The following is a 12,943-nucleotide window of genomic DNA, read 5'->3' as shown; positions in this document are numbered from 1 at the left end:
TGAGGGCATGTTTTGGAGACAAAGAAGCAGCGATTGCTGTAGGAAGCTTTTCTTCAGACTGAGGTGTTAAAGTGGGTTTTTTTTTAATGTAATCCTTCTGTCCCCAGCAACCTCAAACAGTCAGCAGTGTTTGTACCCAGGTAGTCCCCATCCTCCTCCCTTTTTTTCACAGCTTTGCACAGTCAGCACAATGTGAGGGAGCAACCCCAGCTTAGTCACTGCAGACTTTAGATTTTTCATCAACACTCTAATATCCTTAATGGCAGTGCTCTTGTCCTCTGAGGACCCCACTTTTTGCCCCTGATTGAAAAGTTGCCTGGGCCTGTATAGGAATAAAGGAGATGGAGGAGGAGGAAGGGAGGTACTCCTGATGCATCCCTGGCTCAGGTAAGGGTGCCATATTTCACCCTGACACCCACACCCATAGGGAGACCAGGAGGTGCACAGCTGGTAGCGTGTGACCACCTGAAAGAGACAGAGTTCAGCTGCCCTGACTTTGTTTCCTCCTTGTTCTCCAAAATGCTCTCTGTGTTTCTCCAAGCTGTTGTGTAGAGGCTGACTGGGATTCTTTTTGAGTACAGTAGTTGGAGCGGTGGGGCTGGAGTCCCACTCACTGAGTAGGGTGTCCATTACAGTGGGAGTGCCTAAATTACACAGAAGAGGGAGAAACCCGAGTGAGAGTTTGAGAAAGAGAGGGAGGATGAGAGGGTGTGGAGTGAAGAAATCAATTTGTCTCTGAGCACTAGAGCCACACACAAACACGCTGTTGCAGGCTAAGGGGAAAAAAACGATGCCCTGTATGAGTGCATGATTTCAAAACTGTTTTTTTTATGACAAGCAGCGGAACACAACTGTAAATCTTTAGCCTTGAGCTGGAATCTTGTCAGTCTGAAAATGTCTTTGTCAGCCTATCAGATGAATGGTCTTTCTGGTCTTGTGAGAGTGAACTGTCCATGTTGTTGGTCAGCCAAGTTGCACGTGTTGGTCATAGGTTTGTACTGGCTGGCTTAAAATCTTCTTGTATTTGTTTTTTGTTGCCCAGTAAACTCAGAAGCTGCAGTTTGTTTTGTAGAGCATGTCAGTGTTTCATCTCATCAATCTCTGTAATGCAGTGTTTATTGCTTTTCTGTGTAACTGCAGTGTTATCAGATTAGCCTCTGCGCAGTTTTTCATGGTGAACAGTATGTTACATTGTATTCCGCCTTTCATTTGCCAAGTCATTACTACTTTTGTCAGTGTCATCAAGCAAGCCTGAACAAAGATGTCATCCTTTTAAAGCCAGACTACTGCCCTATTCTCTGAGGGATATTTATTTATGTTATTTTTATTTATGCTCCATCTAACGCCATGCAGAGGTGCGGCTGTGTGGATGCCAGTGTGCCACTGGGCTCACAATATCATTAGATTCCCGATTGGACTTATTGCTTTGAGTGAAATATTTTTAGGAGTTAAATAGCCACATCTTTGTATAGGCCTGTATTTATACATAAATAAATACACACTGGCATCATTAGGCAGCTAGATTCTTGAAAAAGTTCTAGTTCTAGATTCGTGAAAAGTTAAAACAATCTGCAACCTGTGTGGAACTGTTAGCACAATAAATAACAAGCAGCACCAGAAAGCTGTGGACTCTGGTTTTTGCTTGTATATGTCTCAGTTTGTGTATGAAAACATAAACATTAGTGTGCATAGTTTACTGAAAATGTGCCTGACCAGTAAATCCAGGAGGTGTTCTCATTAAGTGTGATTCAGTTTTGCACCGTATTCTCTTCTATCTGCCTTCCAAATTAAATGCTCAGCTGTGCAGCTCATTTTTTTTAACTCTTTTTTATTTATTTGTTCAGAAATGAACACTGATGATATGCTCAGTTTAAGTTCATGTTGTCGCACTGCTTCAGTAATGAGTCACCAGATTAGATTTTCTCTGTCTTTAGATTAGATTTTCACTCTCAGTTTAGCTGCTCACTAGAGGGCACATCTTGCCATTTGTTAAAATTTTCTGGGTTCAGGCTTATGACTTCCTCATCAGCTTTTTACGTAGGTCTCTAAACAGGTTTCCATCCCTTATAGAGGAATCTGTTGTCAGTCCAAGTCAGAGAAGTACATGACCTGTCGTGGTCTTACTTTAATTTTTTTAACCAAGCTGGTTTCATGTCTGGGTCATGAACAGGAAGATCATTCTCTGTATTGTTTATCTTCCTTCAGATCAGTGCATCGCTTTCAGTCACGTTAAAAAAAAATGCATTTACACCCCTTTTGTGTGCTCTCCCAAATCTTTTTATTAAGGGAATGTTAAAAAGATAAAATTAAGTAAATAAACTACAGTAAGGCTACATTTACATGACAGACATGGCATAACAGACATACAATGAACAGAACATAAAATACTTGGCGGATGAAATGGTAAACATAGACCCTTATATGAACGAATGGAACAGTGTAATGTAATAATGTAACAGGTACCACATGGATCGGTGAGGTGGTACGCGTGTGCAAGTAGTGCAAGATGGAGTAAACAGTGCAAATAGTCGTCATTGTAGTATGTATGTATGTAGTAATGTTATCTTTTCCGCTGACTCATTGGCGCAGGAAGACAACTGTCCGTTGTACGTTGAGCTCTCACTCTCAGTCATTAACCAGTCCCTTCACTGCATTCTGTGTTCATCAAGAACATTCAAACTCCTTACTGGCTTCAGTAGATGTCACAGCTCTAACCCATAGCCACTGGTGTCAATGCCTTGGCTATGACAGCTTGGGGGGGCTATTACATTTTGCTTTCCTGAACAACATGCTGTGTCAGGTGTCTCATTATGACAGACATTTGTCTGGTATTGGTGAATATGTGAACGTTCTGCCTGAGACCAAATCTGAGGTCTAAAGATCACCTACCGGTTTCAGTGAGATTACAACAATATCTAGTACCCTGGCAGTGCAGAAAGCTCTTACAGTAAACATTCCCACTGAGGGAATGTCCTCTGAGGTAACACTATGATACAGTGTGTGTATATCGATATAGAGAAGCCGGCAAAGCTGGCTTAAGGCATGTTCAGACACACTGCTTCAACCTGTATTAGATGACAAATCAGCCGTACATAACCAGGCAAGAGGTAACAGGAAATCAATGTATCCAGTCACCTATCCTACATCAATACAGTGTCTCACCAGCTCTCCGTAGGCCTGTTCATCTTGCTGCCTTCCTGTTCTGCCTTTTCTTTTTCTCACACTGTCTCTGCAGTGCTTCTTTGAAAGCACACTGCAGACAGCTTCTCTATTTTAAGTACATCACTTTGTTTCCCTGCTTTGTATTCAAATGATCAGACAGGAAGATGCAGGTCTGAAGACAAGTGGGATGTTGGGCGAGGTGAACGAGCTGGCTTCTTGGAGTCAGGTTTCTCTTAAACCAGATCTTTAGGAGATGATGACAGCTGGAGGAATGCAGTGCTAATTCCCCTAACACAGGTCACATGACCCTTTGGGCTCGATTACCTTCCACAACAGTGTGAACAGCTTGGGTGGGCGGGAGAGAGAAATGAGTGCATCGTATACAGGTGAATCTTATCATAATCACGAACAGTATGCGTTTGCAGTGATGACCCTGGAAGGGTGTTGCTGTGTGTGGCCAGACCAGACTGTAACCCCCAGCAACAGCGAGTGCAACCAGTGACACATTTCTGTCTGTCTCCCAATGCAAAGTGGGCCAGCTGGTTTGCAGTATCCATGTTTTGTCTTACAGTACAGACACGTGGAGGGTTTTCCTCCTGAGTTTAATCTTGGAACAGAATGTTAGAAAATGTCCTTGCAGTAAATTCTGTATGTTGAACACCAGTACCTGTTCAATTATTACTGGCATTTAGGTTACTACGCAGCGTGCATTATTACTCATCACGGCTCCTTAATCCTTCTTGACCTTGTGTTTACATTACAGTAAAGCTGTGTTTTCTTCACCTCTTTTCTGTTGACAACTGTTGCTGTAAGGATAAGCAGAGCCCGCTGACAGCTTGATGATTTAACATGTTTGGTCTCATCTACCACAAACAACTAAATTAGATTTAAACAATACCACAAGCTTTCCAATCAAATAATCATAATGTTGAAATGAAATAATCAGTCTAATATTCCAGAAGGACTAATGCTTTAAATGACTGGAAGAACATATTGTCTTAATTATGTCAATTTGATGCTAAGCAAATCAATTCAACTGTTTATATCAGTTCAGAATGCATATTTTATGGTTTTCTTTTAATCTGTTGTCATTTATCTGTCAAAAAAAGGGAGGTCAATGGAATTCAATCAATCAGTCATTGATTTTAAATGCAGTTTTTGGAGCTGTGCATTGTTATTCTCGACAATTCAATTCAGTGATGCATGTCCCATTCAGCTCCATTATTTTTAGACAGAACACCTTCTTTTCCTTTTACGCACTGTATACACATGCAGTAAGCAACCTTCAGTGCAGTTTATGGCTGACATGTATTTGTGTATTTTGCAAAATCAGCATTTCACAGCTCCACACAAACACACACAGAGATTTACTAAGGCACTGTTTGAGTTTTTGTTGTGATTGATGAGCTGTCTGATTCAGCCCTGGAGCTGCTGTCTGAAGATATAGCAGCTGAGCGGCGAGCATGCTTTTGATGGCCTTGTAAAAGATGGTCTTATATGGCAGATAGAGCGGCTGAAGACATGAAATGACCATCTCTCTGTGCCTCTCTCCTACACATTTGCACACACTTTTTTTTCTCCTCTGTCTTGTTATTCTCTCTGTCTCACACTCTTCCCTTCTCTTGCTCACACACACCTCCACTCTCAGAGAAACAAACGCATAAACAGACGGGTTATGGCACATGGCGTTTGTATACGACTGCATTGGTTTGAAGGGCTGCTGACGAGGCGTTGATGCATCAGGATGGGCTGTGTTGATGGGCTGCTAATGCAGCACGGCACAGAGCAGAATGGACAGCAGGGGCTCGCGGCGGAGGAGGGAGAGTAAACTGTAAACCGACACTTAGGCTGAATGGAGTTGTTTGTCACTGTGGGTAGCAATTACTTCTACTGGCCTGGCTTTGAGTAAACTCCCTGATCAGAAGGATGCCCCTCTGCCAAGCCAGGAGAGGAAGGTGGGGACAGAGGCCGTGTTGATAAGTTCTGCGGCCTGGTCCTCATGTTTGGACACACTCCGGTCGAGCCTCTACCTGTTGACTCTTCCCTTGTGTCTGTGTTTGTGCAAGCGATACTAAAAACCCTGGCAGCTCCAGATTAACAACTTGATTTAACATAGTAACAGGTTACAGAGATAAGCAGATAAGACATGAGGACAGAGCTAGCAGTGATACCTGCTGCTGCTTCACACAGGATGCATAGCTGCAGCTGCAAAATGAGGAACCAGTTTAGGCTTTCCCATCACTGGGGAGCAATCCACATGGGTGACTTCATAGAAAAATAGAAGACTTCAGCGAAAACAAAAATTACGAAAACGAAAACTGGAACATGACTTGACTTTACCAGAAATAGACATTCTTTTACATAATGAAAGTTAAAGGTGGATATTTTCCAGCTTATGATGAGTATCTTCACCATATTCCATTAACAGAGATGTGCGTTTGCCCCCTCTTTATTCAATTAAGTAAAGATTTCATCTCATCACAATTTTGCCTGAAGCTCTTTGTTTTCACTGAGAGAGCAAATATAAAGCAGCTGACTGTGAACAGCGGCCACAGCGAGCTGCGTGGGAGACTGCACTGTGATCTTGACATCCACGCATCAGTGAAACTTGTGGGCACAGGGAGGACAGCGTTTGAAAATGTCAGTTCCTCTTTCTATATTTATCCTCTCCTGCCCCCTCCTTTGCTTTGTCACTCTTTTTTTGTCATTTGCATTCCACTGAGTTTTGATGTTTGGTGTCTGACAGCAGATGAAGTTTTGTTATCTGTTTTTTTTACAGTAACTCAGAGTCCCAGATGTAATTGATTTAGAATCTCATTGCCTTTGTGACGAGATCCTAAAGGCCAACACTGTACAGCTGTAATATCTGGGTTTACACTAGCATTACAAATTGCTAATGATAGATCACTTCTATGTGAGGGACTTCATTCAGAGCCAGGCTACTTTCCATAATCCCTACCCATAGCAACCCCGGAGACATGATTTCCCGGTAACCTCTCTCACAATATAAAGTTTACTTTGCTACATTTATATTATAGACAGTGGCTCTTATTAATGCTCCAGCACCAGGGAGAAGATGATAAGTGTGTTGTGCTGATAAAATTGGTCGGTGCAAGTGTGGCCCCAAAGAATAGATTGTATGTTTGGAGAAATGGTGGTGAATAGACAGAGGGTTTCCAGTCTTTCAGTGTTTTACAGGATCAGATGTCACATCTGCTGAGGGTTCACATCGATTGGCGTTAACAAAAGACGAGCATGCTCAACTCCATTAGGTGGCCGTGCCAGCTGTATGACCAGAGCGGCTTAGTTCACAATCTGGAGACATTTTTTGGCTTTGGAGGTTTGCCCTGAGCCTTTTGAATGTTTCATTTCTGTTCATATTTAAAACTGTAGTACTCAAAGCATGCCTTCAGTTAGTCTTGATTCCTAGCCTTAATATAGCTGATATATAAATCCACCCCCTGTACTTAAACATGGAAGGCACCTGTTGTTGTACCAGGCTGTATACATGTTTATCACTGCTGTGACGTTGGTGCATTTTAATATAGAGGATGGACTAACTTTTGCAGTTAGCCGTATCTTTAAACCATTTTCACTAAAACGATAAATCAAACAAAATAGTATGCCTGCTACTGCAACATATGACCTTAGCTGAACAGTACTCACTGTTTATTCTGTTCATTAATACTGTTTACTGTTGCCCTGCAGTCAAGACTACTAACAGATGGTTCTCTTCTCATAGTCTTTTATCAGAGAAAACTGCTGTGGTTAAAGTTAAAGTTTTAAGGTGTTATTCAGAGGTGTTAGTGCTGTACATGTTACAGAGTAATGGCCAGATTTCTTGGTTCAGCATCCGGTTCCCATCACCGCCCCTGTTGTGGCCCACTCGAGACAGGCATAAGACATTCATCAACCCATTTGGGCTACTTTACCCTCAGTTTTTTTCTAAATAAGTGCAAACAGGTAGAGCAATGCTAAGCCGCAGCGGCTTTTATACACACAAGGTACGCTCCCTCTTAAATGGATCTTGTTTCTATCATAATACCACAGTCATATGGACAGAGGGGGTTAGTTTACTGGAAGACCACACGTCTGAAATAATCTACCTTCAGAACAGAAAGAACCCTCTCTGAATACTCCCATATTTGCCCACTTTACTGCATGTGTCTGCACTTTATGGGGTGAAAGTCCAAAAATATGTCATCTGTATGGTTGTCTGTAAATGCTCAAACCACTAATTTGGTCTAAATTATAGTCTGTGGCTGCTCCAAAACAGCACAAAGTTTCTTATAAAGCATGATGTTTGCATTTTAGGTGTTGCTTGTCTCTGCATTATATTATATGTGCAATGCGCATGTGACCATTTCACAGGGGAGCCCTTGTTTCCATTTACTGTAAATGAGAACAGCTTTGCATACTGTATGTTTGACATGCTTTGGGCCAGTGGGTCGCATATGGTTGGCTTTTACTATAGCATAATGAAAGCTTTCTTTCACACCTTCACAGTTGTTGCTCTTCCCATTTTGATTGCACTCAAATGCTCTTAACACGTCCTTTCTGTCTTCTGACCGGACTGCGTATCTGCTGCCTGCTCCCTGGCCTTGCTAATCTTTACGTCTGTGTAGAGCAACTTTCGTGTCAATCATCGCCACAGTGGCAGTTTTGTTCCCGGGCCTCTGCTCTCCCCACCAAACCTTCCCGTCAGAACCCCTCAGTCTGAGGAACAGAGGACAAAGGGATGACGGATGAGTGAAGGTCCCTCACAGGGAAATACAGTGTAGAAGGTGTGCACTGTAAATGGTGACAATGAGCACATTCAGGCTGACACAATACAATCTCTCGGCCAGCAGCCTGTGAGAGTAGCCCAGCATCAGGCCAGCACAGTCCCCACTACAGCAGTCAGCCTTCAGCTGCACTGAGCTGAGCCGGGGGGTAATCACCAAGTCCTGAACAACACTCCTATTGACTGTGACCAAATAAATCCAGAGCAGAATAGGAGACATGCGGAGGATCCAGGAGCAGCACATGTGTGAGAGGTGAGGGAAAGAAAACATGGCTGAAAAGGAAAAACAAAACAGAAACATACGGAGCAATTAGAGTGGGAGAGAATCATGTTTTCCTTTTGACTCATCCCATCATCTGGCTGTGAGTCTCACCAGGCCACCACGTGTTGCTGGCCTGTATGGATCCATGTTCCCTCTGCCTGACTTCTGATCAGTAGCCCAGCCATCCGCTCATTCTGTGTGCTGGCTCGTCGCTGTGTGAGTGTTTATTTTAGAGTGTGTGACTCACACTTCCTGTGCTCTGCCAGTGAGGCAAAGCTCTATGGAACAGCAGGACCTCCGTTCATTCTCAATTCTCTCTTTCTCTTTCTCTTTCTCTGCCTCTCTCTCTCTCTCTCTTGTGTTGTATGGCTGATAGGCCTAGTCTGAGTTCTGCGTAATGCAGGGGCTTGCTTGAATGGATGCCACTCTGGAATTCATTTACAGATGCAGCACAGTGGCACTGTGGCAGCAACTGGAAGACTTACGGAAATGAGACATGTTCAAAGGGTTTGCCACTTAGAGGAGGAAGACTGCAGCTTCTATTTATTCTCCTTACCACTACAATAAGATCAGTTGAGTGATAAGGAGGTGTCAATTGGAAGGAATTGCCTCCAGGGTTTTGTGTTACAGGGGAAAACCCCATGTAAGACCTGTTTGTAATCTTGTCCGTTGGCAGCGTACCTTGGATATTGAACGTGTTGGAGGTGAAGGTACAGCGGCCGAGCCTTTCCTGAATGTGTAGGTGTGTGGCTTTGGTTTCACTGCCCTGGTTTGGCGCTAAGAAACATGCCAACCGATGACCTTACTGCAGTTCTTTTTAGTTTCTTCTTGCTACCACCGTCTCTCTCCTCCTTTATTTAGTGTCTTCCTCTCCTCTCCCTCTTTCTCCCATCACTCCCTTTTTTGCCTCTCTCTCGCGCTCCCTCTCTTTCTCTCAGCAACACACCCACTCAAACAGTCATATCCGCTCTCACTCTCTGGCTCTCCCTGCTTGTCTCACAGTGCCTGTGAAGCGTCTCTGAGGGGGGAAGACCAGACTGCTCTGTCAGGTAATCTAAACTCTGCCTGTGTGTCTGTTGCTCTCTCTCTGCACCCTGCTCGCTCCCTGTCTTCCTCTTTCTGCCTTTCTCATCTGTCTTCTCCCTCCTCAATCTTTGGCACTTCTCTTGACAGCAACAGTAAATTAGTTTTTATAGTGTTATTGTTACAGTTGTTGGGAGTTGTGTTTACATTTGATATATTTTAGCAGCCAGCAAAGTTTTTTTTTAGGTTAAGGATTTAAATTTGTCTTCATTTTAACATAATCACTGGTTTAAGTGCAACATGCCTGAGGTTTCAGTGTGTCAGCATGTGACCCTGAATGATAGAAGGACTCTATGTGACACCTGTGTCTGTCCTAGAAGAGGGTTCCCTTTTCTGGCTTGAAGTTTTTCCCTCCTGTTTTAGAAAATCTTTCTCTCAGACTTTGTTTGTTATTGGACTTGAGGGTATAAGGCTACATCTTCTCTCCAAGTAGACTTCTGCCTTAAATCCAGGGCTATAATTAAAATTGACAAACTAACAAAAAAAGCCACAAATAAATTGATGGAAAACTCTGCATCATGCAATTTAGCTCAAGCTGTGGTCAGTTTGTTTTTAGAGTTGATTATTTCACTCAGAGGAACAGATTTTCTTCTCCGGGGTTATTATTAAAACTCTGAGTGCAATCCTTCTCTGAACCATCGAGGTGCAGCTCTGCTCACTTGTGTTTGATTTAAAGACTGGTATTGACCTGCAGTTCACTGGCTTGTGTTTAATCAAAATGAACACTGCGATGGCTGTGAACTGCCAGTCTTATCAGAGCCCTGTGAAATCCCTCTCTACACCCTCTTGCCTCAGAGGTACAATGATCCCAGTGCATCCTGCACAGAGCTGAGAGGGAAAAAGAGAGAGAGAGAGGGAGCGAGCGAGGACTGTGGTATGTGTTTTTTTTTTGTCAGAGGTGTCCTCCTCAGCACATGGCTCCTACTGACAGCAGTGATATCCCTGGGTAAGTGCGAGTCTTTCTCTCTCTGAGGTTGTCTCCTCTATCTGGCGCTTGGTTCTGCCGTCTGTTTTTTTAAACTATGAAACCAAACTGTTTCTTCCTGTGGTTCTGTGATTGGTTAGTGTCACTGTCTAGGATTTCGAGCCTTAGTTTGATTGACAGCTTTGTTTTTGGTGGTGGTGGCAGGGGAAAGACTGTAATTTAACTTTCCAATTACCTTACGCTCTGGGAATGCTGCAGAGTCTCCTGTACAGTATCAAATGTCAAGACTGCTTTGTTGAGATTTTTCAGTCCTTTAAGCTGGCGTGCTGTCTGCTGTGACATCCACACATTGTCACATCGTCGATGTCAAGGGTCATGTCAGCTTGTCAATGCACGCAGAGGGCAAGCAGTTCCCCTCCTCACTTCCTGCTGCCAGTGTGTGTCTGTAGTCAGAGAGGATGCTGGGAGATAAATTTAGACCTCCAGCTCCCTCTCCATCTGCCGTTGCTCAGAGTAGGCTGGTTTCCATGGGAACCTGCACCAGGCTACCGCCAGTAAGAGAGAATGGGAAGAGAGAGAGAGATGTGTGTGTGTTGTTTGTGGGGTATGACAGCAGATTTTTTAAAAAGCACTTAAGAGGTTTCATCTGTTCTCAGGGCACAAGGTAATTTAATGTTTAGCCCATATTTTTATCCGTCATTACCAGCTGCACGAATAGGTCTGCGTATTGATGAGGATACGAACACTCCGCCGGCAGTGCTCTCCCGTGGATCATAATGAAGTTTTAACTGTAAAACTACTGCAAAGCTTCTGCAATACTTACTGAGCTAAATGTTACTTTTATGGGATTTACAGTTTTATAACTGCTGGACCTAATAGACACAGCAAAGATGATGGAAGGAAATAGTGTGTGACGGTGTGTGACAGCATGTGGGTGTGTGTGTGTGTGTGTGAAGGAGATGTAGTGTAAGCTCTTCCGTGTGTCAGGACTCCCTTGGGTACCTGCATCAGTGGCTGTTTCTGCTGACAGTGCCCCTTTGCATGCACATACAGTCCTCATTCATTCTTGTCTCTGTGGATCAGCTGTTAATCACATTTTAGGTGTAGACACCAGAAAGTAGTTTGCACAACAAGTCAGTGAATATGAGACTGTTGATGATGAATAATTATAAAATGATGAAATGTGTCCCTGTGGCTCTTTTTTTGTGTGAGTGTTGCAAACTCCTGCTAGTATTAGCTTTATGGCGTTGATGAGACACAGCCAATCGGAAGAATATAACAGCTGCAGCGGTGGCTTCCTGCTTGCACCTCATCCTAAAAATAGAGCGAAGACGCCCCTGCCTCAGCCTGTTTAGTAAGATTAGGCAAATTTACATAACCTGTGTGTTTTACTGGAGCTCTTACTGTAATATATTTTTCACCTACAAGCCACATATTCAAAACCTTAAAAGTCTTAGTGAATGTAACAGGCAGCATTGATAACGTGTCATCTTTGAAGAATGAGGATGATGAGAAAGGAAGACCCCTCATCAAACTGCTGAGCATCCGCTGAGTGAAACCCAGGTAGGTCACCTTAGGGCACTGCAGCTGATTGGCTGGTCAGATGTGTCACAGCAGATTTGAGGCTGCTGTGTGTTGATACTTTAGGTATTGCTCTGGGTAGAGTCGCACTGCACACTCTGTATATTTTATGTGTTGTAGGTTGCTAGTGTGTGTGTTTCGGCCTTAATGAAGGCAACAGTTAGGCATTCCTTTCCCTCATCTTCCTGGCAAGGGCCTGACTGTGTGTTTCCCCACTCAGATCTGGCAGTCTAGACTGCCATGAATAATGTAAGCTGTGCTCTTCCCACCCTTAAAAACCTTCTAATAGCCCTGTTTAAAGTCTGCATTAACTGCTATACTTGAGATCATTAAACTTACGCTATGATAACCAACTTCATGAACAAAGACATTTATTACAGGGAGGTCGAGGAAGACAATTTGTCATGCTCCTTGTGCTTTTCCTCCTGCTTAGCCCTTCAGTTTTTATGTGCACCACATTCAATCACTGGACTGAACCACTATCAGCAGAAAATTACAATTCAAAACAGAAATGATTACAGATAAGATCACAACTGGAGCTTTTATTCTAAACAGGTGGGTCCCTGTCTGTGTGTTTTGAGTGGCCAACAAGGTTCAGATAGCAGTGTTTGTTTTAATAGAACCAAAACTGCTACATGTAAACACACCCTTTGATACCAGTATTAGACATGCCTCCAATGCAGCCAAAAATACTGAATTGTTGAGTACACCAGTCTATACACCGATCCACATCTTTGAAGTGCTAATTCAGCTGTTTTTCTGCTGCTCTAAAGCAGTAGTTACCAGTGGCACCAGTGTACCAGTAATTTACCACATTATTTTTATATTCTGGCATTATTTTGGAAAAATGACATTAGTGACACAAATTGTTTTATTGTTTCAAGTGATGGTATTGATGTGACCAACTATCCTCAAAAAGCAAAACGAATTTTATATTTTTAAAAAAAAATAAATGTGTGCGCTATAAATTACTAATTAATTCCTTATTATTTATGTATGTTTTTCTTAAACTAGTCTGTTATCATAAAACATCTGTTTTGTTTTTAAAGCCATCTTCTCTGACTTATTTCTCACTGCGCCTCACTTACCTCTTTCTCCATACTTTTTTCTCATCCCTGTCGTCCCTATTTCCTTTCTTTAAGTGTGT

The 12,943-nt window shown here is 42.9% G+C and overlaps 1 protein-coding gene across 4 annotated transcripts in view; it reads left to right on the top strand.

Moving 5' to 3' along the window:
- Positions 1 to 12,943, top strand: part of hivep3b (HIVEP zinc finger 3b) — a 34,582-nt gene that overhangs the window by 7,700 nt on the left and 13,939 nt on the right. Inside the window, exon 2 of one of the 4 annotated variants that reach the window (XM_028424656.1) lies at positions 9,210 to 9,256. The exons of 2 other annotated variants lie outside the window; for them this stretch is intronic. The gene's annotated coding sequence lies outside the window, so the exon portion shown is untranslated. Of the gene's footprint in view, positions 1 to 9,209; positions 9,257 to 10,512; positions 11,779 to 12,943 lie in introns of those variants that run through there. One more of the 4 variants, XM_028424655.1, reaches the window with a different exon arrangement.

The sequence above is a fragment of the Parambassis ranga genome, chromosome 16 (assembly GCF_900634625.1).
Source record: "Parambassis ranga chromosome 16, fParRan2.1, whole genome shotgun sequence".
Classification (NCBI taxonomy): domain Eukaryota; kingdom Metazoa; phylum Chordata; class Actinopteri; family Ambassidae; genus Parambassis; species Parambassis ranga.
Note: the sequence above shows the minus strand (reverse complement) of the source record. Positions and strands in the feature narration are given on the sequence as shown.